The sequence below is a fragment of the Canis lupus genome, chromosome 8, assembly GCF_011100685.1.
Source record: "Canis lupus familiaris isolate Mischka breed German Shepherd chromosome 8, alternate assembly UU_Cfam_GSD_1.0, whole genome shotgun sequence".
Taxonomy (NCBI): Eukaryota; Metazoa; Chordata; class Mammalia; order Carnivora; family Canidae; genus Canis; species Canis lupus.
The window spans coordinates 41071447-41095387 of NC_049229.1; the positions used below are offsets into that span (position 1 = coordinate 41071447).

At 33.9% G+C, this 23941-nt stretch overlaps 1 protein-coding gene across 12 annotated transcripts in view; it reads left to right on the plus strand.

Annotated features, from left to right (window-relative positions):
- Positions 1–23941, plus strand: part of GPHN (gephyrin) — a 625991-nt gene that overhangs the window by 215015 nt on the left and 387035 nt on the right. The gene's annotated exons all lie outside the window — the stretch shown is intronic.

Below are 23941 nucleotides of genomic sequence, written 5' to 3' on the forward strand. Positions count from 1 at the left end.
ATACTCAGCTGGTTGACCTGCATGCCCAGTATTCTAAGTCATATTTACAGATCCTGGCCTTCCTTGCAAGTTCAGGGGGGCAAAAACCAGAGAGTACTGCAGAGACCATGAATTTGCTGCTGGGTATAACATCAGACTTTGATATGTGCAATATCTGTGTGAATGGAGACAATGACCACCTGCTGTGGAAGTCCAGCCTAAGAAAAGAAGAATCTTAGAAAATGCCACCAAGTGAAACTGTACCAAATAGACATAGTAGCTTAATTTCTGCATCTGCAAGTATAAAAAGGACTAGCACAGAAGTGGTAACCATGGTCTTTTCAGTCCAAAATGAAGGAAAATGTATTAATTTGGGAGGAGTGGAGAAGATGGTTTCAGTGCTTTTTTTTTTTTTTTAACAGATAACACACTGATTTATAATAATGTCATTGTATACTTTTTTTGATAGCTAGAACAAAATAAAGCTTAGCATGTCTCTAAAATTCTAAATTTTATCTTTTTGTATTTTATCTATGTAGAAATCTGATGATGAATACCACAACTAAATGAATTTGAGATGGACTGAACATGTTCTAAGGCTTCATCATTTTGATCCTTTTGACTTATGTTCTCCATCTTACTATTACTCCTAATTGTGCAAGGTAGCTTTGGCTTAGATTCCAGCAAGCCAGGAAAGCTGGAACAATTGTCCTAAAAATAAGTGTTTATGCTTCTGGGATATCATTTGGCTGATTTTCTAACTTAGTTGGATTTGGATCAGAATTAATTATGTGTTACTTTGATATCAATGGCAGATTTGTATTAATATTTCTTTCTAGAAGTTGTAAATTTAAACAATAGCAAAAATGGTAGTGAAAACTTTGTGGCACTCACATTTTGGTCATGTACTTCTGAAGGCTACTAAAAGAAGCATTATTCTATAGTAGATTTGTCTTATAATACCTATCCTTGTTTCCTTTTTCTCTTTTTTTTCCCCCTCATGCTAGAAATGAACTTTGGCTAGAGCAAAGATTAGGGCACCTTCCTTCTTTTGCAAGTTTGTGGGTGTTTATGAATCACAATTTGAGAACTAGGGGTCTATAGCAGTGTTTTTGCAAGTATGATCTTGTACCACCTACATCAGAATCACCTAGAAAGCTTGCTTAAAATGCTTATTTCTGGTCTTTATCTAAATCCTATTGAATCAGTATCTTAAAATCTAGATTTTAAGAGGTTTTCATGTGATTCATATGCCCACTTAATGTAGAATATCCTACCTTAAGTATATTTCATATCTTGGAATATTATCTAGTGATAATAGTATGTGCATATATAATTGACCCTTGAACAATAGGAGTTTGAACTGTGCATGTTCACAACTTTTTTTCAATGAATATATTGGAAATTTTTTTGGAGATAATTGACAGTTTGGAAAAAGTTACAGACAAACTGTGTGCCCTAGAAATATTGAAAAATTTTAAGAAACAGGTGTTTCATGAGTGCATAAAATATATTCATAAACACTAGTTTATCATATACTACCATAAAATACACACAAATCCATTATAAAAAGTTAAAACTTACAAAACTTACATTTACAAACACTTATAGACTATACAGGACAGCTTTTGCAATTGAGAGAAATATAGACAAATATAAAGTTGCAGTATTAAATCATAACTGCAAATAACTGTAGTACATGTTGTACTATTGTAATAATTTCATCATCATCTCACTGCTAATATAGTGACCTCAGGTATTGTATTGGTAAAACACAATGTCTTGCTAATCATCTGGAGAGCGGTTCAGCTCCAATAAATTGCTTATCACACTAAAAAGTGGTCTTTTGGTCCAAACATATTTTTAATTGTGTTTAGTGCAATATCAAAAACTTTGAATAACCCGTAGGATTCATACAAAATGCCACTAGTGATTCTACAGGTGTTCCCAAGAAACAGAAAAGTCATGACATTACAAGACAAAATTGAGGGATGCCTGGGTGGCTCAGCGGTTGAGCGTCTGCCTTTGGCTCAGGGCATGATCTTGGAGTCCCAGGGTCGAGTCCCCCCATCGGGCTACCTGCATGGAGCCTGCTTCTCCCTCTGCCCATGTCTCTGCCTCTCTGTCTCTGTGTCTCTTATGAATAAATAAATAAAAATCTTAAAAAATAAAAAGACAAGGTTGAATTGCTTGAAATGTACTGTAGATTGAGGTCTGTAGCTGTGGTTGCCTGCCATTTCAAGATAATCCAGCATAAGGACCATTATTTTAAAAAGGGAAAGATTAGTGAAGCTGCCAATGTATCTGTGCCAGCAGGCATGAAAATCTTGTGCTTTTTGTAATATACCTTTTTATTTCATATTGAAAATGCAGCTTTTATGTGGGTGCAGGATTGCTATAATAAAGACATATTTATAGGCTCCAATATGATTTGAGAAAAAGCGAAGTCATTAATGACAACTTAAAGTAAAAGGAAGGTGATGGATCTAAAGCTAGAGAATTTAATGTCAGCAAAGGATGGTTTGATAATTTTAGAAAGGCGTTGGGCTTTAAAAATGTCAAGATAACTGGAGAAGCGGCTTTTTCCGACTAAGAGGCATCAGACAAGTTCCCAGACACCATTAAGAAAATCATTTGAGGAGAAAGGATATCTGCCTGAACAGGCTTTTAATGAAGACAAAAGTGTGCTATTCTAGAAAAAGATGTCACAAAGGACATTTATTAGTAAGGATGAGAAGTGAGCACCAGGATTTAAGTCAGGAAGAGACAGACTAATTCTACTGTTCTGTGCAAATGCAATTCAGTTTATGATCAGGACTGCCCTTATCTATAAAGCTGCCAACCCCTAAGCTGTGAGGGAAAAGATAAACACCAGCTGCCAGTCTTTTGGTTGCACACCAAGAAGGTCTGGATAACAAGAACTCTTATTCTGGATTGGTTCCATCAGTGCTTTGTCCCTAAAGTCAGGAAGTACCTTGCCAGTAAGGGACTGCCTTTTAAAGTACTTACAGTATTGGGCAATGCCCCAGCCACCCAGAACCTCATGAATTCATCTACTGAAGGTGTTGAAGTGGTTTATTTGCCCTGAACAGGATGTCTCTAGTTTAGCTTCAAGATCAGGAGGTTATAATGACCTTCAAAGCTCATTACACACAGTACTCTATGTAAAGGATTGTCAGCACTCTGGAAGAGAACCCTGATGAAACATCTTGAAAGTCTGGAAGTATACCATTGAAGATGCCATCATTGGGCTAGAGAAAGCCATGAAAGCTATTGAGCCTGAAACCATAAATTCCTCCTGAAGAAAATTGTCCAGATGTTGTGCATAACTTCACAGGATCTACACTTGAAGTAATCAAAGAAATCATGAAAGAGACTATGGATATGGGAGTGGGAGGGAAGGCTGGAGGTGAAGAGTTTTAAGATGTAGATCTTAGAGAAACCCAAGAGGTGGTAAACACCACACCAGAGGAATTAACAGATGACTTGGTGGAGATGAGTGCTTCCAAACTAGTGCCAGATAGTGAGGAACAAGATGTGGAAATGCGAGAAAACAAATTGACATGAGACAGTCTGGCAGAAGGGTTCCAGTTATTCAAGACTACTTTTGACTCCTTTTGACATGTACCTTGGTATGAGCACTAAAACTAAAGCAAATGGTGAAGGAAGATCAGAAGGATTGGTATTATATAGTAACATTTTTAGAGAGGTAAAAGCAAGAGTCAGACAGAAATTACAGTGTTAGTTACACTAAGTGTGTCTGCCTCTTCCACCCCCTCTGTTTCTTCCACCTCTGCCATTTGTGAAACATGGCCAACCCCTCATCTTCCTCCCTTTCCTCATCCTGCTCAACATGAACACAAGGGTGAAGACCTTTATAATGAACCAATTCCACTTAATGAATAGTAAATAATCATCATGTTGTACAGTTAATAAACTTACCTGTTGTATATGCAAGTATCTTCATTTGAAAATCTGATAACTGTACAACAAGAATTGTATGAGATACTTTTGTGTCATCATCATTGTCTTAAGTATTCATCATGTAGAACATTGTATGTAAATCTTGTATGGAAGTGGATATCCTATCCTTAGATGGGCATGAAATTAGTGATTTTTAATACAGTATAAAATTGTAATGTTTAATTCTCTTTTTTATAACTTTACTTTCCAAGAATTATATTACTATACAGTACGCCCTCTCATGTTAATTGGAGAAAACTGTATCAGTCTATCAATCATAGGTAAGTGGTTTTTTTTTAAAGTAACAATGTTTCCAGTATTGTATTAGGAATATGACTAATACTGTATGTCATAAAAGTTTTATAACCATTCATATCAATTACACTAGGCTACCATAAAGCAATCATATTGCTGCTTTTTTGTTTTCTATGCATGAATTATTATACCTATAAATAAATACGAGTTTCTTTTTCACATTATCTTTTCATTTTTGGTATTAATGTAATACACAGACAATATCTACAGTGTTTTGTATCATACAATATTGCTGTAGGTACTGACAGATAATTCATCTTGCAAACAGATATAAACTCACAGTATTGATAAATACAGTATAATATTATAAATGTATTTTCTCTCCCTTATTTTCTTAATAACATTTTATTTAGGTTTCTTTATTGTAAGAATGCAGTATATAATACATATACAAAGTATGTGTTAGTTGACTGTTTATGTTATCAGTAAAGCTTCTGGTCAACAGTAGACTATCAATAGTTAAGTGTTTGGGGAATCAGAAGTTATACATGGAATTTTGACTGTGGGGGAGGGCATGTTAGGACCCCTAACCCCTGAGTTGTTGAAGGGTCAGCTCTAATCTATATATAAACACACATAAGAAAACTGGGAGTGTGTGCTAAAAATTTTTACAGATGGGATGCTCTATCAAAAAAATCAGAGAACATTGATCTAGATCTACACCATTCAGTATGGTAATTGTTGCTATTGAACACTTGGAAGGTGGCTAGTCAGCCTGGGATGTAAGTGTAAAATACACATCAGATTTTGAAGACTTATAATGGATATAAAATATCTTAGTAATAATTATTTAATTGATCACTTGTTAATATGATAATATTTTGTTATATGGAATCCAGTAAAATATACTAAAATTTATTTTACCCATTTCTTCTTACTTTTTTTTTTTCAATGTGGTTACTAGAAAGCTTAAAATTACAGTTTGGCTAGCGTAAATTTCTATTGGACTGCACAGTTCTACAGCTTACAAACATTGCCCTGGGAATTAGAGGCTCTCAATTTCTTACACAGTTCTTATTCTTTATTCCTTTATTCATCTGAGTAATCAAGACAACACATATTTTATTTATAATTAGTTTATAACTAAAGTCCAAACTGACAGTTTTTATGTCATTGGGAGAGGTTAACATATATTAATGAGATTAACGGAAAGATTGGTGTCAATTTTAGGAGCCTGCTAAGAAATCCTTAAGAACTACTGAACTTAAATACGTTTTTTATCATGTTTCTTTAACTGCCAAATCAATATAAACAAATTTGCCTTAGAGTTTTACCGAACATTTGTGATATTGTCAAATTAAGCTTAGAGGATTACTTAACACTTGAATAATTCTTCTGATTGTAATAACATGTATAAATAATTGTTTTTTAAAAATGTTTATGGTTCAACAGTTCTGTGGAGTTTTAAAAAATAATATTTGTCTAAATTTAATATAGTGTGCGACTATTGGGGTTTACTGATTTGTCACAAATTTAGATGAATTCATGTATAAGGGTTGCTTTTTACTTAGATATAGATGCAACTTAAATTTTTAAAAAGTGATTTTGTTTTTACCTACTGTATACTTTATATTTTCATGTATTCTCAGTAGAGATATACTTTAAAAAGAAAAGGAGTGAGTTTGTCTTAATTTCATGTTGAATCTCAAATTGTAAAATTTCAAAGAGTAATCATGAATGAGTTTATAAAAAACAAAGTTGATTTCTCTTGTCTATGCAAGACGTAGTCCTTGGTCCAGTGGCTTTGACATCACTGAAGATCTTTAAGTAATACAGCATTTCAGGTCCCATACCAGATCTACCCCATCAGAATTCAAATGTTCAAGTGTGAGATGTGATGGTGTTACTTGCATGTCTAGATTTCTGCTGAGACTGCCACCTAGTGACAGATTTATAAAATTTATGCAACTAAGAAATCTAATTTTTTTTCTTCTCAAAGTAGTAAAATAATATATATAGAAAAAATATAAAAGGAAGATATTACTCTTTCCACATTTAGTCCTATACCAATTCCCTGGAGTCACTTTTAACTATTTCTTATTTTTGTTATTCTCATACTTCAATGCTAAAAATTACAATCCTATTCTTAAAGTCTTCACATGTAAAGAATATTTATGGACTTCCTGCTATAAAAGGTGAGGAATTGACTTACACCATCACATTTTTCCCTCCCCTGCCTTTTGGTAGTTATATTGATTTAGTTCTTTGATGGGATTAGTCTTTTTACTTCACGTAATATGCATCCATTTCTTTTAACATAAAATTTAGACATTCTCTCTTTGCTTTCTAGATGTTGAGGAAATCAATATACCAATTTTTAAAATTTTCCCTTTTTTGCTTCCCATATTCTGTCAGCTATACCATTACTTCATATTGTGAACATTTCTAAGATTTACATTACTTTTTATAATCTTATTAAATCATTCATTCCATGAATTTTAGCTGATTGCTTTTGAAATGCCAGATATCTTATTAGGTGCTATGGACATAATGATGAACATTTAACTGTATAGTATCTGTCTTCATGGGACTGATGGTTTAGTCTTCCATGCTTTGTGCAAGCACTGATTCTAAAAATTGAAATCTAATAAATTGTATATAAATTCTTATAATTTGTACATATTCTTCACTGTAGAACCAGATGATTTGACAAAGCTAATAAGGAAGGAATTGCAATACTATCTCCCCTAGCCCTCTGCTCCTCAAAGAAGAATATCAAGATCAAATGCATTCTCTCTACCTACATTCCATGAGTTCAGAATGACTCATTTGTATTTTCTTTATATTTGGATTATGACTTTTTTATAGCATTTTGTTTTTTCAGAGATTTCTAATTGCCTTTTTTCCCCCTCATAGCATATGCTGTTACTCTGTCATTAAATTTCTCCATTTTCTCATGTGTTACTCTGCTGCATATTTTCATCTTTGAATTTTTCCTCCCTGGAGTACTCTCATTTTGTCCAGAGAGCATTTGCTCTCTAGGTTTACACAGCTATTGCTGTGTGCTTTATTTTCATTGCATTCCTGAGACAGTTATTCTTAAATTCATTTTTAGTTTTGGTGAATTATATCCGCAAGGTAGTACTTACTTAATGAATTAATGTATGTAGAAGGTAAAGTATCTGAGTTCCTGTATCATTGAAAAATATTTTATTTTCCCTATTCTTAGTGATACTATGGTTGGTTGTAGAATTCCAGATTCAAAATCAATTGCCCTCAGAATTTTAAAGCAGTTCTCCATGGTGATCTAGTGTCTCTGGATTTCTTATTTTCATTCTTTTAAACATTTATTTTTCTAACTCTGAGAGCTCTTTATTTATTGATTGATTTTTAAGTAGGCTCCACGCCCAGTTGGAGCCCAACATGGAGCTTAAACTGATTACCTGAGATCAAGAGATGCTTAATGGACTGAGCCATCCAGGTGCCCTTGAGAGATCTTTTTTTATATGAAATTTTATAGGATTACATGTAATAATATGTCTAGATATGGCTCTTTTTCAATCATTCTGCTTGGTATTTAATAAACCATTTCTATCAAAAGGGTTGTTGCTTTCAGCTTTTGGAAATTTTCTTCTTTTGTTGGGTTGTTTTCACTTACTATATATGTCTCTTCTCTTTCTAGAACTCTAAGTCAACAGATTATCTTTTCTATGATTCTATAGTTGCTGGCTTGCTTTTACTGTTTTGAATGGTTCCATCTCTTTAGGAGTGATATTGGCCAGTGATTCATCTTTGTGTTCTTTGTTAACCTGGTTTTTGTTTTTATATCAAGGTTTTACTGGTATAGTTGAGTGAATTTGGGACTGTTTTATTTCTTTCCTTATTATTCTTGTTATTGTAGATTTGTATAAGATTACAAGTTCTTATTCCATGAAAGTTGGGCCTAATGTTTTGGGAAGATTTTTAACTACTGATTTAATTTTTAATAGTGTAAGTACTATTCAGACTCTCATGTTGAGTCTATTTTAAAAGGTTATATTGTTATTAGAATGTGCTCACTTGATCAGTGTTTAAATTTATTATGCAAAAATTGCTCATACTAATCCTTTATCTTTTGAAACCTGGCTGGATTGGTAGTTCTATTTCTTTTTTATTATTAATATTATTTACTTGTGTCTTTTCAAAGGTTTGTGTGTGTGTGTGTGTGTGTGTGTGGAGGGGGTATCTCAGAATTTGTCTATTAGTCTTTGGAAGATCAAACTTCTTGACTTTACTGACCTTTCTCTATTATATTTTTAAATTTATTAAATTTTGCTTTTATAGTTTACCATCTTTTTTACTTTCAACTTACTCTGTTCTTTTTTTTTTTTTTACTTTTTTTTTTTTTTTTACTCTGTTCTTTATGTCTTAAATTGCACATTAAGGTCCTTAATATTCATCCATTCTCTTTTCTAATACATAGACTTATAATTATAAATTTCAGCTTACAAAATTTGATATTCTGTCTTTTTATTATTTACTTTTTGTTTTTGTTGACTCATGAGATTTTTTAGAAGAGTTTTTCTGAATTTCCAAATATATGGGACTATTGTGTTTATCATATTATTATTGACTTTTATGTGGTAATATTTTGTTTTGAAAACTTGGTTTGTATCATTCTGATTCTGTGAAATTTGTGGAGTCTTGTTTTATATTCTCACCAACTATTAATGCTTGATACCTAAAAGGCATTTAACATCTGTTTAATGAATTAACTGAATCATTAAAGAATGAATCACATAATATGTCATCTTTTCTATTTGAAATCTTACTGTTGAAGAAATTGGTTTCTAGACTCAGTTTTAGAAGTAGTACTTTTTTCTTCTGCCATCATCTACTTAATATGAAATAACAGATAAGGAGATACATGGTTTAAGTAATAGCCAGAAAATTGGGTTAATATTCCAGTAAGAAGAATACCTTGAGATTTCACTGGCCAGCTTTGATCCAGAGGACAAGTCTAGATTTAGTGAAAATGCCAACTATAAAATAAATAAGTCAGGCAGCCCCGGTGGCGCAGCAGTTTAGCGCCGCCTGCAGCCCAGGGCGTGATCCTGGAGACCCTGGATCGAGTCCCACCTCAGGCTCTCTGTATGATTGATGCCTGCTTCTCCCTCTGCCTGTGTCTCTGCCTCTCTCTCTCTCTCTGTCTCTATGAATCAATAAATAAAATCTTTAAAAAAAAATAAGTCATGGAGATGAAATTTACAGCATAGCAAATGTAGTCATTTATATTTTTAATAACTTTGTATGGCTTTCAGATGATTTATATGCTTGTGGTGAGCATATTGTAGAGTATGTAATTATGAAATTACTATGTTGTACACCTGAAACTAATATAATACTGTATGTAAACTTTAATTAAAAATTTAGAAAATACTGACTGGCAATGAATTACTATTGTCATTTAAAAAATTGTATTCTGGTTGTTTTGTAGATATATTTGTTCCTTATTTCTTCTCTTGCTGTCTGTTTCTGTGTTTTCATGTCTTTTGATATCAGTATTTTTTACTGCTTTGTTATGATCTTTTGTGTAATTACTACAGTATTGTACCTTGGGACCATAAAGCCTAAATAAAATAACATTTTATTTTAAACTTATAACTACTTAACTTCAACAGAATTTATATACTACACTTTTTACTTCTTTTCCCTCTCATGTTTTAAATTATTGCTATTACAATTACTTTGTGTGTATATGTATGTTTTGTAACTAACAACAGATTATTATATTAATGGTCATTTTTGCTGCTTTTTTAACTTTAAAATTAGAGTTCTATATGAGTTATTCAACACTTATCATTTTGTAGAGTTCATGACTATATATTTACCATTACTTGAGATTTATATTACCTTTTTGTTATTATAATATTGATTATTGTTCTTTAGCTTCCACTCAAAGAGCTTCCATTAACATTTCTTTTGAGTCAAGTCTGGTGAGGCAAGTTTAATGAACTCTCTCAGCTCCTGTTTGCTTGGAAGGGTCTTTATTCCTCTTTTATTTCTGAAGGACAGCTTTGCTGAGTCTATAATTCTTGGTTAACAGTTATTTTCTTTCAATATTTTGAATATGTCATTTCATTCTATTCTGGCCTGAAAAGTTTCTATTGAGAAATTCACTAATAGTTTCCTACAGTTCCATTGTATGTAACTTCTCTTTTTTTCTTGCTGCTCTTAAAAATCTTTTTTTGGTCTTCGACATTTTACAATTTAATTACAATGTGTCTCATTGTAGCCCTATTTGAATTCAATCCATTTCAGATCCTCTGATCTCCTGGATCTGGGTGTGCATTTCTGTCCTAGGTTCTGGATGTTTTCCAACATTATTTCTTTAAATGTGCTTTCTGTCCCTTTGTCTTTATTTTCTTCTTCTGAAATTCCCATAATGTAATTTTTTTTTCATTGTATCCCATAAGTCCTATAGGTTTTCTTTATTCTTTATCATTTTTTTTCTTTTTACTCGTCTAACTTGGTAATTTTCCATGTCCTGTCCTCCACATTACTTATTCTTTCTTTGTCATGATCTCATCTATTTTTGAACTTCTCTATTGAATTCTTCAGTTCAGTTAGTATATTTTTCGACTTTAGTATTTGTTTGTTTCTTAATTTTTGTCAAACTTCTCATTTTCTTCCTGTATTGTGTTCTTGAATTAATTGTCTTTTTCTTTTAGTTAACTAAAGTTTTGTGAAAGGATTATTCTGAATCCTTTGTGTCACAGTTCAGAGATCTCCATTTCTTAAGGTCAGGTATGGGAGCTTTATTAGTTTCCTTTGGTGATATCTTGGTTTTTCATGATCCTTATTTCTATACATTGGTGCCTGCACGTTTGACTCATGGGGCTGCTCTTCTAGACTTTACATATTTTGCTTTGGCAGAAACGCATACTGAGTATGTGTACTGCTAATATCTTTGGGCAGTTAGGCCTGCTATTTTGGTTTATTTGGGATGAGATGACTATTTGAGGGGTGTCTGGGTGGTTCAATTGTTGAGTGTCTGTCTTTGGCTCAAGGCGTGATCCCTGTCTGGGATCAAGTCCTGTGTCAGGCTCCCTGCAAGGAGCCTGCTTCTCTTTCTGCCTATATCTCTGCCTCTCTGTCAGTCTCTCATGAATAAATAAATAAAATCTTTAAAAAAATGAAAAGATGACTATTTGAGCCCAAGGATGTGGATGGGTCTGAGGCTCTGCCATTGTCTAAGAACAGTAGGTTAGAACTACTGGCTTGGCTTCTTACCCAAATGAGTATGTAGGATGTACTTCACCATTGCCTGAATTCTCTAAAAGGTTTTCTAGATTATAGCAACAGTGTACTATATTCATTAGTATATCAAACTATAAATTAGATGCCATGCTCTGGCAGATGAGCAGGCTAGTGCCTATGCCCTAAACAACTCATTGTTTGGGGGCCCAAATCAGGCCTGAGTGTGCACTGGAATTTCCTAGGTCCAGTGGGGCTACCAGTTTTGCTCTCCAGATGTGGGAAGCCATGGTTTTTGCTCTCTGTTCAAGTTACAGAGCCTTTAAATGGGTTACACAGCTTTCCATGTGCTCTGCTTAGATTCCTTGGTCAGACAGGCTGAAGGTTATACTCTGCAATGAGGCAGACTGGGAATTAGATTTTTTGTCTGGGCCCAATGGGAGAAGTAAGGTTTAATACAAGTAAAATTCTGTTTGTTGTCTTCTGGTCAGGTGGCACTGGAAGACATCTTCAACATTGGAGCTATGTTTAAGCCCTCTTTCCTGATCAGGATTGGGAGGAGTTGCTTCAGGCTAATTGCAATTTCTGAAACAGACTCTCTGGTTGGAAGGGGTTGGGATCTATCCTCAGCCCTGCTATGAATAAATTTGCTTGTGAGTAACATGGGAGGCATCCTTTTGCAATATTGGTTTTAGTCTGTGGGCAGTCTGCTCTGCCCACTCAACTCTCAACTCAAGTAGTGCTAGTCTGCATAACTTCTAATAGTAGTCACCACTCTTCTGGTCATATGGGGCTGGAAGACATTCTGCATAATGGATAGGGCTGATGCAGCATCATGTGTAGGCATGAGCAAACTGGCTCTAAGACCAGCCAAACTCCTCATTTGAGGGTCTGAGTCAGGCCACTCTATATCCCGCCAAGTTCCCTGGTTATAGTGTACCTCCAGCTTGGTTTTGCAAATGAGCAAAACTGCTTTGGTATTACTACTTGGGTACTGCAGGTATGAATTCAGTCTGCCAAGATCCATATGTGGTTGTTGCTCTTCCCTGCTTCTCTGTCACAGTCAGATTCCCAGTGGCTTGACCCTACAGATTCCCTTGAAATCCCCATGGGACATTATCAGAGTAGGGGCTCCCACAGAGCAACACAATACTGGGGAAGCTAGTTGTTCACGTCCACCTCAAGCTTCTCTTTTCTCACTGAAGGAACTGGACACTCAGGTCTCCATGTGTTGGTTTGCTGACCTGCAGGAGGGAAGTGTTGACAAGTATAGCTGCTTCTCTTACTCTCTGATGCAGTCTGTCTTGGTCTTTGAGGTGAAGGAGTGCCTCATCCTTACCCCCATATTCTGGATTCTCTCTTTGGTGTCTTGTTCTTTAATAGATGTTAGTTTTTTGCGTGAGGAGGAGCAAACTCAGGAACGACCTATGTCACTCTGCTGGTAATATCACGTTTTTTTTTTGTTTGTTTTTTTTTAAGATTTCTATTATTTTAGTCTGTTCTATTTGTAAACTAAATTCTTTAAGTATGTGATTCCTTTAAATGCACAAAGCCTATCAGTAATTATTAATTGTATTTTATCATATATTATAAATGAACTAAGTTGCAGAATATCTTTTTTAGCTTTCTTGAAGTATAATCAGTACATAGAAAATGCACACATTTAATATGTATGTCTTGATGAATCTGGGATTTTGCATACACTTATGATACCATCACTGTACTCAAGGTACTGAATATATCCACCACATTTAAAATTTTCCTTGTGTGTTGTTGTCGTTGCGTGGTAAAAATATTTAACATGAAATCTATTTTCCATGTTGTTAACTGTTGCTATACTATTGTATGGTGGCTTTCTAGAACTTATTCATCCTTCAGGACAGAAACTTTATAGCCATTGAAAACCAATTTCTCATTTCCCCTTTGCCATAGACCCCGGCAACCATCATTCTGTTATCTGCTTCTATGACATTAACTTTTGTGTATGTCATGTAAGTGGAATTATGCAGTATTTGTCCTTTTGCACTAGTTATTTCTCTTGGTATAATATCCTCTAGGACATGGTGTTGCAGATAGTAGGAATTCCTTTTTAAAAAAATTTTATTGAAGTATAATCGACACAATGTTACATTATTTTCAGGTGTACAACATAGTGATTCAACAAGTCTATATATTGTTATGCTCATGACGTGTAGCTATCATGTCACCACACAACACTGTTATGATTATTAACTATATTCCTTATGCTATATATTTATTTTATCCTCCTGACCTATACACTGTATAACTAGAAGTCTGGATCTCTTATTCCCCTTTACTCATTTGGCCCATCCAGCAACCATCAGTTTGTTCTCTGTATTTATGAGTCAATTCCTGCTTTCTGTTTGCTTATTTTATAGAATTCCTTCATTTTTAAGTCTAGGTAATATTCCATTGTATGTATGTACCACATTATCTTCATTCATGTGTCAATGGACATTTGGGTATTTCCATATTGTGAATAATTTTGAAATGAAAATGTTACAGATATCTCTTCAAGATCCTGATTTCAGTTTTTTAGGATACATACCCATAAATGGGATTGCTGGATCATTATAGTTTTATTTTTATTATTTTAGGAAATCTCCATACTGTTTTCCAGAGTGGCTGCATTGTTCTATATTTCCACCAACAGTGTATGAGGGCTCTTTTTTCTCCACATTGGAGGCAACTTTGCTATCTCTTGTTTTTTGTTTTTTCTGTTTTTGACCATAGTCCTCTTAACAAATGTGACATATCATCTAATTTTCTGTTGATTAGGTGATGTTGACGAGTGATGTTACTAGTGATGATGAGTGATGTTTCATATATCCAGTGACCAATTGTAATGTCTTTTTAGGGAATATGCAGTTATTTGACTATTTTAAAATCAGATCATCATCATCATTATTTTGCTATTGAGTAAGAGATCCTTAAATATTTTTAATATTAACCTCTTATCAGACATTTGCAAATATCCTCTTCCATTCTATACGATGCCTTTTCACTCTGTTGTTTCTTTTGCTCTGCAAATCTTTTCAGTTTGATGTAGTCACACTTGTCTGTTTTTTGTTTTATTGCCTATCCTTTTGTGTCAAATCTAAGAAATCACTGCCAAGATGAACGTCAAGAAGCCAGTTTCTCCTGATTTTTTTTCTAGGAGTTTTATAGCTTCAGGGCTTACATTTAACTCTTTAATTCATTTTGAGCTGTCATTTATATATGGCATAAGACAGGGGTTCAATTTCATTTTTTTGCATGTGGATATCCAGTTTTCCCAGCATCATTTGTTGAAGAGTCTGTCCTTTACCTGTTTTGTATTTGTGGCACCCTTGTCAAAGATTACTGATTGTACATACATTTTTAAATTTCTGGAGTCTTTATCCTCTTCCATTAGTTTATATGTATATTTTATGCCAGTACTACACTGTTTTAATTACTGTAGCTTTGTAATATATTTTAAAATTAGGAAGTCTGATACTTAATCTTTGTTCTTTCCTAAGATTGCTTTGATTATTCAAGAAAGGTTATTCATGGGGGATCCCTGGGTGGCGCAGCGGTTTGGCGCCTGCCTTTGGCCCAGGGCGCGATCCTGGAGACCCGGGATCGAATCCCACGTTGGGCTCCCTGCATGGAGCCTGCTTCTCCCTCTGCCTGTGTCTCTGCCTCTCTCTCTCTCTCTCTGTGACTATCATAAATAAATAAATAATTAAAAAAAAAAGAAAGGTTATTCATGGTTTCACATGAATTTTAGGTTTGTTTTTTCTATTTTTGTAAAAAATGCCTTTGGGATTTTGATAGGGATTTTATTGAATCTGTGGATCTCTTGGTGTAGTACAGACATTTTAACAATATTAATTTTTCCAATCTTTAAACACATGGTAATTTTCCATTTATTTGTATCTTTTAAATTTTCTTTCAATAGTGTTTTGTAGGTTCAGTGCACAAGTCAGTTGCCTTCTCAATTAAGTTTGATACTTCTGTAAATGGACTTTTAAAAAAAATTTTAATGATAGTTTGTTGCTAGTATATAGAAATGTATTTTTTGTTTATTGATTTTATATTCTGCAACTTTGCTGAATTCCTTAATTAGTTCTAACTGTGTGTGTGTGTGTGTGTGTGTGTGTCCCTTAGGGTTTTTCATGTATAAGATCATGTCATCTACAGAGTGTATTACATCTTCCTTCCAGTTTGAATGCCTTTTATTTCTTTTTCTTGCCTAATTGCTCTAGCTAAAGCTTTCAGTACTGTGTTGAATTAGAAGTAGCAAGAATGGACAAATTTGTTGATCTTGAAAGAAAAGCTTTCAGGTTTTCACTCTTGAGTATGATGTTATTTGTGGACTTTTCATATATGGCCTTTATTATATTGCAGTACATTTTTTATACCTAAGTTATTGAGGGTTTTTATCATGAGAAGTTGTTGGATTTGATCAAATATTTTTTTCTACATCTGTTGATATGATCATGTAATTTTTATCCTTCATTTTGTTAATGTGTATCACATTAATTGATTTTGATATGTTGTATCATTCTTGCATCCCAGGGATATATCCCACGTAGTCATAATGTACGATCTTTTTAATATGCCAATGAAGGGATCCCTGGGTGGCTCAGTGGTTTGGCGCCTGCCTTTGGCCCACGGCGCGATTCTGGAGTCCCAAGATCGAGTCCCTGTGTTAGGCTCCTGTCATGGAGCCTGCTTCTCCCTCTGCCTGTGTCTCTGCTCCCCTCTCTCTCTCTCTATGTCTATCGTGAATAAATAAATAAAATCTTTTAAAAAAATAAAAAAAATATACCAATGAGTTCAGTTTGCCAGAATTTTGTTGAAAATGTTTTGCATCTGTATTTTTAGGACCTTTTTTTTCTTTCTATTGGCTTCTATTACCTTTGTACAGTCCTTTATCACCTATTTAAATATTTCATTATCTTTCTGACTTTTCTTTCTCACTCATTAAATCATTTTGCATTCTGTTCTTGTAAAAACTATTTTCATCTTAGTCAGAAGTCCATAACGTGTTCCAGTGTTTCCATAATTTATCCCCTCCTTATTTACATATATTTATTTTTTACTATATATTTCTGCACAGTTTTCCTTATTTTGCTGCCTTCTGTCCTCTAGATGTATAATTCTAATTTTTACCTTCTTCGCTTTCGTTCATGCTTCTCTCATACATATCTTCCACTTTGTCTACTCATCTGTGATAGGGACATATATACGTATTATATTCTGACACATGTTATACCCTTCATATCTTTCAACTCTCTTTCTGGATGAGTTTTAGAAAAGCAAGTTGGAGAAGCCAAAGTGTATGTAACAGATTGCTTTACATCATAAAGAAGTGGCCAGAGAAGAAGGAATTGAAAGGGAAAAGAAAGGTTAATCAAAGAAGGGAGTTCTAGAGAAAAAGTAAGAGAGATTGCAATTAAATGTTAAGATAGAAGACCCTTGTATGAGAAATTAAAAAAAAAAACTTTTGTGAAATTTGACTATGCGCGGGAATATGTGTGTAATTTTCCTTTTCACATATTTTATAGTTAAAATGGTTTTTCCTCATATTTTCCCACATACATATCATATAAGTTGCATATATTTATATATATCATGTAAGATATATATGATAGAATATGAGGAATGATATATAAAATGTATACTATATTGTGAACATATTTTATATATTTACATAAATATGTAATACATATCTATATTATATGACGTATATACTATACATACAGTATTCACATATATATATATACATGTTATACATATATCTATTAATGTTTATATATGTTTTGCTTTTTCATCAAGATTATACACTTCTTGGAGCCAAAATCCATCAATTTGTATCCCACAGATTACCCTGAATATTGCTAAAGTGAGTTTCCATTTCTTACTCTTTTTAATATTTGTATTATGCCCATTGTATATTTCTCAATTAAAAACCTATTGCTTGGGGATCCCTGGCTCAGCGGTTTAGCACCTGCCTTTGGCCCAGGGCGCAATCCTGAAGTCCCGGGATCGAGTCCCATGTTGGGCTCCTGGCATGGAGCCTGCTTCTCCCTCCTCCTGTGTCTCTGTCTCTCTCTCTATGTCTATCATAAATAAATAAATAAATAAATAAACAAACAAACAAACAAATAAATAAATAAATATTAAATAAATGCCTATTGCTTATTTCTTTCATTAGCAAATGATCATTCAACAGTTTCACTTGCTAGGCAATTAAATAAATACAACACCATGTGCACAGAAAATTACTTTAAAACCAAGCCTTCAGAAATGAATTATATATGAGCATCTTGAAGCAGAACTTTATTACAATTCTTTGGTTGAGTTTTAGTTTTAATAGCAGGAAAATGCCTACCTATATAAATCACACCTAAAAGCTGGTAAGTTTTGAATGTCTGTTTTTGTATCTATTATTAGGAAATAAAGATTCTTAACGACTAGAATAGTTAAGAGGAGAATTTTTATATTGCGGGAATGCTGTCAGTTGAAACATCTACTTTTTCCTTTCTAAAGAACAGTTCTACATAGTGGAGTTGTTGAAGGTTTGTTTTTGTAATTGTAGCAAATGATTACCTTTATTCTTCCTTAAAAGAGTGACAGAAAAGATTAGACATGAGAGGTAATATAATTGAATTATTTCCTCATAGATTTTGTTTTGTTGAAGACTGGTGAAAACATAAGATTTTCTATTAATTGGGGGAAAAGATACATTGCTATTGTGAAAGTTTATCTGCTATCTTATATAATTTAAATGTTTGGGGCCAGATACTTAAACACTATCCTTTTTTAAATAGTGTTTTTGAAATAATCTTGATAACTATCTGAGCTTTCTTAGTTTTAACTATAGAAATTCATTTTTAATTTTCCACTTTAAATTTCTGTTTTTTACTTTGTAAAATTTTCTTTTCTATGTCTTTTTCTCTCCCTTTTGTACTTTGGAGAAGTTTAGCGTGGTGTTAGTTTTTCTAGCTTTTGATTAGTTCACTGTATCAATCAGGATTCAATCAGGAAAATAGGAGTCAGTCTAGCTTTTTAAAGGTATTTAAAAGGGATTTACTGGGGCACCTGGATGACTCAGTTGGTTAAGTGGCTGCCTCTGGCTCTGGTCCTGGAGTCCGAGGATTGAGCCCAGCATCCTGACTTTCTGCTCAGTAGGGAGTCTACTTCTCCTCCTTTTACCCCTTCCCCCTTTTCATGCTCTCTCACTCTCAAATAAATAAATAAAAATCTTAAAAAAAAGGGGGGGATTTACTGCAGGGAAGTAGCAGTTTATAAAACGTGTGGAAAAGCTACAGGAGGTCAGGTAATACCTTTGCTAGACCTTAGTTTTACTGCTAACATTTTGATATTTGGGAAGATGAAGCAACTTAAAGAATTGTATGGAGATGATTATGGCTGTCTCCAATTCCAAATGAGTAATTTGTAGGACAACACCCAGAAGGAAAATGATACTGAGTTACCAGCAGAAAATCTAATACTAAAGTAAAATATAGAAAGAACCTATGGTTAAAGTAAGCTCTATAAGTTCTCTGAACAGCATAGGATAACATATTTTTTAATGCATTGATTTCTGTGTGGCTATTTGTCATCTTTTTCTTACTAAGCCTGTAAGTACTAACTCTGTTAGAAGTCACCAGCTTCTTGGTGGCTCATGTCATTGAATCTTAATCATATTGTGTAATTTTTTTAAAGCAAGAAGTTATAGAAGATAAGCCAGTAGTGCCATATTTGAAAGTATAGAACTACTGAATGTACATGAAAAGAAAAACTTTTTTCCCCAGTAACATATTAAATTATTAGTAGAATAAAAATAGAATACCATCAGATTCTTATCCTACATTCAAAATTACCATCTTGTCAGTCAGCATTAAATTTCGTGCTGGACTATGGAAAGAAAAATGTAGTTTCATAGATAGTTTAGAAAAATACAAGTATTTACAGTTTCAAAAAAATAACTAATTATGAAGGCAAAGTCACAAACCTTTATCAATTTTATTACGAGTCAGTGACACATAAGGATTCCCCTTGTAAGGTATTTACTACCTTTATCGTTTAACCTCAGGTAAGATTCTCTGTAGGGGAAAAATTTTGCCTCACTTCATTGCTGTATTCCTGATGATTCTAAGTATTCAAGTGTTATAATAATAAATGCCTGAACAGTGTTTACGTATATTGATAGTGACCAGCCATTTAGTTAATCATGATAGTGAGGGAAGAGAGAACAAGAATAAATGGGTGCAGTTTCTTTTAGTCAGATTGTGAACCTACCAAAACCCAAGTTCAGCTGCCAATACTAAAGGCCAGTACCCAAGAGACTAGTTTTGATTGGAAAGGAATTTGTGTTCTATTCAGGAGGCTGGCCACCTGAGAAGAAGGCAGACTCTTGTATTAAAGTCAACTAGGAGGTTTCTGCTTGGCCTGGATTTTTAAGGCAGTTTCAGTCAGTTAATCAGTTAAGGTAGTGTAGTGGTCTGTAATGTTTCTTGATTATGTGCAGACTGGTCAGGATACAGATGTTATTGTGGTGCTTAATTTCAGCAAGGGAGTCTGGTTCCTTGGTGCCCAGGGAGTGGGGAGTAGGAGGTCGGGCGGGGGGTGGGGGATTGTACAAGAGGGTCTGGTTTTTTGGTGCTCTGGGTGGTGCCAGAGAGCCTCTGACATGCAGAAGTGCTCTGTTCTTTCTAGGAAAGAATACATGATGTATATAGGTAAACTGAGAAAGGTTTAGTTAATTACAGGTGCTAAACTTACTAAAGCTTAAAGACTTCTTAGGCTGGAGGGGCTGAGGCAGCTTCAAACAGAAGCAAACATTCAGAAAAGCATTAGAACTCCAAGATGCTTTTGACCATGAAAGGCCAAACAACGACATTATTTGAGAATTTTAAAACCTAATAAATTTGTGTTTTTAATTATCTGGGGATCAAATAGTTTATCTTTTACTATAAAGTCAACACCCATTTACCCATTGAAAAAGATTGCAGATAAAAATGCATTTTTTCCCTTCAAAACCACAGTATGTCTTGATTCTAAAGATACCAAAATTGATCTAAAAGGGAATTTTAAAATTTTATTTCGACTCTGAATTTTTTTTAGATAGAAATTATTAAAATCATTAATACTTGTTAAAATGGGAATAAGAATAGTCACAGACACTGTCTTTCCTACCCTTACTTATTTGTTCTGAATATTTTAAGTTTGCCTCGGTAATATTTTCTTTGATAATTTTATGTTCGGTATCTATTATATTAAATTTTACCTGAGATCTGTTGATGGAAAATGCTGCAGTGAATGAAAGAGGTGAAATTTATGCTTCAACCTAAAAAAGTTGGTTTAGAAGATCCAAATTAGATGATGTATAAGTATTTCTTAATCTATAACTATCATATAAATGGTAATAGCACTTTCATTAAACCTCCTGAATAATTTTACATTAAATTGAAAGTAAATGTTTTTTTTGCTTCAGGTACTAAATCAGTAGTCAGAAACTCAGGTGCCTATAGGAATATATTAGAATGGCTCTGTGCAATATAACTTTCTGTGAAGCTGGGAGTGTTTTATCTTTATTGTCTAGTACTGTAACCACTACCTTTATGTGGCTGTTGAGCACTTAAAATGTACAAATGTAACTGAGGAGCAAAAAAAATATTTTAATAAATTTGAATACCACATTTAGCTAGTAAACTAGATACTGTACAAACAAACCCAAAATTTCATTTAACCCAAGAGAAGTCTTATTTACTTTTTATGTCCAATGTGAATATTTCCATATGCCTAGGGCAGATCTTTTTTCTTCATCTTGTGATTTCATTATCCCTTAAGACCTTGGAGACCTTTGTTTCCAAATGTCAAAAGGAGAGAAACATCCACTTCCTAAAAACTCTAGCTGAAAATCAGAGAGATCACTTTGCTGACATACAGAGAACTAATCATGTGGCTGTATCTTGATCCAGGTAACTGGAAAATGTAGTCCTTGATGAGGCAGCCATAAATATATTTGACATTAAGGTAGGAGACACACAGATTTTTGATAGTTCTGCCATAAAAGACCAGGCAAGTAACATACAAAAATGGGCCAGATGTCAATGCATAATGCATTAATTGTAAGAGGCAGGGGCAGAGTTACAGCACGCCCTAATCATAAGAGAAGTTACTATTCATTATCAGCCAGCGTTGTCCTGTTTTAAGGTGGGACCTGTGTTGATAGATCTTTTAGGGTTTGGGGGCATAGGGGTTTTTAAAATGAAAATCTGAATTCCATGTTTTTATGTGAAGTATCTCTCATTTAAAAAAATTTGAATAAAACTTCTACCAACATTGATGTAAAAATTTTTCTGTGAACAAGTATTATGTTTAATTTTCAAGAAATTGTCAAATTGTTTTGCTGAATTTCTGTAACATCTTATATTCCCACCAACAAGATATGAGAGTTCCAGTTGTTCCACATTCAATACTTTGTATTGTCAGTATTTTTTATTTAGCCATTTTCATAGGTATGTCTGGCTATTTCATACTTATTTCTTGTTTTCTCTTTTTTAAAATTTTTATTTAAATTACAGTTAGTTAATATATAGTATAATATTAGTTTCAGGTGTATAGTATAGTGATTCAGCACTTCCACACAATACCTAGTGCTTGGGCAGCCCTGGTGGCGCAGCGGTTTAGCACCGCCTGCACCCCAGGGCGTGATCCTGGAGACCCTGGATCGAGTCCCACGTCAGGCTCTCTGCATGGAGCCTGCTTCTTCCTCTGCCTGTGTCTCTGCCTCTCTCTCTCTCTCTGCATCTCTATGAATAAATAAATAAATAATCTTAAAAAAATTAAAAAAAAAACAATACCCAGTGCTCATCATAAGTTAATTGTTTTCATTTCAATTTCCTATTGGCTAATGATGTCAAATATAACATTTTGTTGCTTATTTGCCATCTGTGTATCATTCTTGGTCAAGTGTTTATTCAAATCTTTGCCCAGTTTTAAATAGGTTGCTTGCTTTCTTAGTGTTGAGTTTTGAGAGTTCTTTATATATTCTTTGTGGAGATATATACAAGCCCTTTGTGGATATGTGATTTGCTAATATTTTTTTCCAATCTACAATTTTGTCTTTTCGTTTTCTTCCAGTGTCTTTCAAAGAGCAAAAATTCTCAATTTTGATGTACTCTTTAACTCTAGGCCACAAAGATTTTTTTCCCATGTTTTTCAAAAAAATTCATGATTTTACTTTTAGATCTAAGATCAATATGAGTTCATTTTTGTTTAAGGTGTGAGGTGTGATCAGGGCTCATTTGATAGCATATGAATGTCTAGTTGTTCCAAGACCATTTGTGAAGAAGTAAAAGGGGTGTTTTGTAGGCCATTGGGAGGAAGGAAATAAGTGAAGGAAAAGATATTTCTTAACTTCTGTATTCTCACTATGAGACTTCCTATAAGTAGTTATCTTCCCCATTGTGTACCAAGTTCATTTGCATAATTTGTTGGCATTCTTTGAAAATTGTCTTATTTTAATAAAGAACATATCCATTTACTAATGCTTACTACAGTGAATTCTAACTACACCATTCCTTTACCATATCATTGGATTGTAAGCCTGTAACAAAATGCCTAGAATTTATCTTCTAGCCAACATGGGAATAAGCCAAATCAAAATAGAATTTAGAAGCAAATGGGTTTAGTACTTGAAGTGTGTAAACTATATAATTGTTTTGGTCATTATGTGCATGATTGTTCTAACACAGATTTGCTTTAAAATATTTCTAAAATCATTCAAAAATCAATAAACCAACAAATATTTATTGCGCACTTATTTCACAGGATTTGTATTAGGTTTTACAGAAGATAAAAGATATATAGTGTTATATTCTCTGAAATTGTACACTAAAGTTGACATATAGTAAAATTTAGAGTTACAAATCAAATGTCTGCAGTTGTAACACAGGTATTATAAACATGCCAAGTGTTTTCGTATAAGACAACAGGGAGAATTAGGACCTTTGTTAACATATAGAGTTCATTCACTGATTAGAAGTATGCACATAAACAGGGGCAGCCCAGGTGGCTCAGTGGTTTAGCGCTGCCTTCAGCCCAGGGCCTGATTCTAGAGACTCAGGATCAAGTCCCACGTCGGGCTCCCTGCATGGAGCCTGCTTCTCCCTCTGCCTATGTCTCTGCCTCTCTCTCTCTCTCTGTCTCTCATGAATAAATAAATAAAATCTTAAAAAAAATAAGTATACACATAAACAAACATACAGATATCCAAAGAAATTACCTTAAAAGATGAATTTAGGGCAGCCCAGGTGGCTCAGCGGTTCAGCGCCGCCTTCACCCCAGAGCGTGATCCTGGAGACCTGGGATTGAGTCCCACGTCAGGCTCCATGCATGGAGCCTGCTTCTCCCTCTGCCTGTGTCTCTGCCTCTCTCTCTCTCTCTGTGTTTCTCATGAATAAATAAATAAAATCTTTAAAAAATAATAAAGATTGAATTTAGCATG